A 4,129-nucleotide genomic window follows, 5' to 3' on the forward strand; every position below is an offset into this window, starting at 1 on the left:
GAGTAACCAAGTCTTTCAAGATAACACAACGTATGCAAGGAAAAATGGCCTTGACAAAGCGCCATCATAACGAGTGACCACATCTCTAACTGCGGCAATAATATTTATATATTTCCCCTTCCCCCCCCCACCCCCGTCCCTGCTCTGAAAATATTTTCCTTCGGACCAAGGTGACGGTTGTCAGGAAAATCATTTTCGGTGAAGCAGTTGCCGGTAGCAAGTTAACCTTGACATCAGGACGCTTTTATATCGAGACTTGAGACGTTTCATCAGTGAAAATTCGACGATTTAATCTGAGAACTTCGAGGCTTCATGTCAATATAAAGGGTTTTATCGCAGACTTTTGACGTTGCATCACAAAAAGCTTGAGAATACAGTCAAAGAAATGATCAGTATAGAGTTCCCACAGTGTAAAACCTGTATTGACCCGGTATCACCATGGGCCCGTGGGTATACGTGTCGGCAGCCCCCCGCCCGTGCCCCGCTCTGAAAATATTTTCCTTCGGGCCAAGGTGACGGATGTCATGAAAATCATTTTCGGTGAAGAAGGTATTGGTAGCATGTAGTAGCCTTCACATAATGGCAATGGTCAGTTTATGTTGAAAATTCAGAACGCTTTAAACGAGACTTGCTTCATCTTGAAAATGGACGATATAATCTTAGAACTTCGAGGCTTTATGTGAATATACAGGGTTTTATCGCAGACTTTTGACGTTTCATCACACGAATTTGATGTTGCATTTCAAGTTTCCGATGCTTTGAAGTTTTTCTTGCGAATATTATAGTTTTGCATCGTTATTTTTATCTCATCGAACTTCTGGCAGTTTTTCTCGAAGTATTCAAGTTTCGTCTCGAAATTATTTTATCATTTTCTATTGGCTATATATATATCTAAACGCGCCGGTTTTATCCCGAGAGTCGAAACTTTATCTAAAACCTTTCCTGCTTGTGCGATCGATCCTTCATGCCGTTTTATCTCAAATGTGTTATCTCAGAATGCTGGCGTTTAATCTTGAAATTTCGACCATCAGAGGTTGTCTCAAATCATATTAAAGTCGGCGATGATCTTGTTCTGTCTATTTGTTTCATTCATTTTTCTTTATAGGCATATATCCTTCGTTTACCCACTAACCCTAACATCATATTTAAGAAACTGCAGAAATCGTTCTTCAATGCCCAGTGGCGTAGGAAGGTACTTTTGAGTGGGGGGGGGGGGCTGGAGATTGATGGCCGGCCTGGGGGAGGGGTCTAAGGGGAGGGGGTGTCCCCCTCCCCTTTGGAATTTTTTTGCATTTCCAGGTGGCCTCAGATGCAATTTGGTGCAATATAGCACTTCAACCCACCCACTCCATTTTGTATATAATTTTGCATTTTCACCTGGCCTTAGATGCAATTTGGTGCTCCAAATGAGATTTTTTTTCTCATTTGGAAATGAAAAAGGGGTTTTCTGACTTGCGAAGCGGGGGGGGGGGGGCGGAATGACACTTCCGCCCCTCCATATTTTTCACTGGGGGGGCTGGCGCCCCCCCCAGCCCCCGGTTCCTACGCCCTTGTCAATGCCTACAATGTAAGTGACAATTCCTGAGACTCAACAAGAGCAGTAACGATGCAGAAGCTCAGCTATGCTTCTTTTTGAGAAAATTAATAGGTTTGATTGGCAATATTTCTGAGCAGTTTATCCATTTGTTTGTGCAAGAAATCTAATACCTATAGGTGGGAAAACGGTGTCATTCCTTATCGCCCCCCCCCCCCCCTTCTTTCTTCCTTGCATTATGCTCCTTTCAAAGCAGACAGATTTTAACACTGTTAGAAATTTAGTAAACTAATTTCTATGGATGTTGGATGTACGTAAGCGTTCAAACATAGGCAATGCTACATATACCGGAATAGCGATATACATGCACAAGATATTATCTGCTCGTGTAATGCACGTTGCCGTGTTTCCTATGCCGATGTCTAAAATGCATCTTCTCAATCGGGCAAAGATTCTTCAGCCCGTCACAATAGTGTCAAGGGATATGTCTGCGCGCACATAACTAGTTAATTTGTCGCAGCTTATATATAAATTGCAGCAGTGGCGTAGGAAGTTACTTTTGAGTGGGGGGGGGGCTGAAGACTGATGGCCGGCCTGGGGGAGGGGTCTAAGGGGAGGGGGTGTCCCCCTGCCTTTTGGATTTTTTTGCATTTCCAGGTGGCCTCAGATGCAATTTGGTGCAATATAGCACACTTCAACACCCACTCCATTTTGTAAACTTAATTTTGTATTTTCACCTGGCCTTAGATGCAATTTGGTGCTCCAAATGAGATTTTTTTTCTCATTTGGAAATGAAAAAGGGGTTTTTTGACTTGCGAAGTGGGGGGGCGGAATAATACTTCCGCCCCTCCACATTTTTCACTGGGGGGCTGGCGCCCCCCCCCCCCCCCAGCCCCCCGGTTCCTACGCCCTTGAATTGCAGCAGGTATTTACATTGGACTTTTTGCCATTTTACAAGAGTCCCCCATAGATTTGACTTAAAGAATAGCCTGGACGAAGCAACTAACGAATCAGTGAAAAGCTGAGAAAAGCAATGGCTATACCTTGCAAACACACCATAATGATATCAATTGGCCGATTAATGACATTTAACAATACAGTGCAGTGTACGTGTTTTCGGTATCAAAGAAACACAAAAGGAACTTAAGGAAGTTACAACAAAAATAATCCAAACCACCTTCTAATAAGAAAACTGGAAGTAGATATAGACAACTCCCGCTTTCGACAGAACCTACAGAGTTGATAGGGCTGATCACTGAAAGCACAAGACCAAAGGCTGTCCTAGTGAATTCACGACATACACCAGCACTCAGTCCTCCATTATAAAGGCAACACGAAAACTGAAAGAATCTGGTATCCCGATCACCGACGACTTCGTCAGATAAAATCACTCTCTCCCTCTGTAAAAAAAACTAAAGATCACCCAAATGTAGAAAATTGTTGGACTCTGGATGCAAGAATTATCGCTCTCTTAAAATCAACTCGTGGACTAGAACAGAAACGAATATCAAGACTTCAATGATCTGCTGAAAATATAGACTGCCTCGAGAATGTCATCATCAATCCAACCATCCAAACGAATCTAATCAAATACAAGGCTTAATTAACTAATATTTCATCATCAAACTGACCCTGTTTCACTAAGATGTTAATTATAACTAAATGTTTAACATTTTCGGTTTTCTATTCAACCGATAGTATTGTATTCTTTCTATATCTTCTTTTTTATTTGTCTTGATTCGGAAGAAGAAAATTACCAGCTTCCTTATAACAAATGTTACAACCAAATATTTTATTATGGAACGAAATAATATACACAACACCGATTGATACTGCAGGCCACAGTGTAAATGCATTTTAGAGCATTGTTATGGGTTTTACTTAAGTGATGGCGTGAAGGAGAAACGTTACTCCAGTACATATTAAACAGACACTGACTTATAATGATAATTGTGATAATAATTTCATCCTACATATACCAATGTCCAAAGCCTTTCTAAGCAATTTCAATCCACTACCGAGGATTTGTTACGGTACTCTTTAAATAATTATGATTTTTTTTCATTTATTGCCATTACCGAAACCTGGATTAGTGAACGACCATCTGTAAGTATGTTAAACATTGATGATTGCAATTTTTGACACAATGGCAGAGTTGATCGAAAGGATGGTGTTGTTGGTATTAATGTTAAGAATATTATTAATCTTTAATTAAGAAATGAATTATGTCACTAAAAACTTAATAAATTTTCATTGAAGTCCTGAGTGCAAATTGTGTCAAAATGATTATTGGTGTTATATACAAACCCCTGGTGGTGATTTCCATTCCTTCAATCATATTTGGCGAATTAGTAATTGCCTGGAAATTATAACCGATTAAAACAAAACTAGAAGCTTTCCTAAACATTTTTTATTCACATGCATTTTATTCAACGATCGACAAGAGGAGGAGCATTTTTTTAAATTCTACGAAGGCCCCAGTATAGTTGATGATAAGAACATTACTGGAAATGCTAATATAGTAGAAATGTTTAATTCGTACTTCACTTCAGTAGCAAGAAGCTATACTGACACAACTCATTCAAACTTTGATAG

This window comes from Apostichopus japonicus, chromosome 4 (genome assembly GCF_037975245.1).
Source record: "Apostichopus japonicus isolate 1M-3 chromosome 4, ASM3797524v1, whole genome shotgun sequence".
NCBI classification, from domain to species: domain Eukaryota; kingdom Metazoa; phylum Echinodermata; class Holothuroidea; order Aspidochirotida; family Stichopodidae; genus Apostichopus; species Apostichopus japonicus.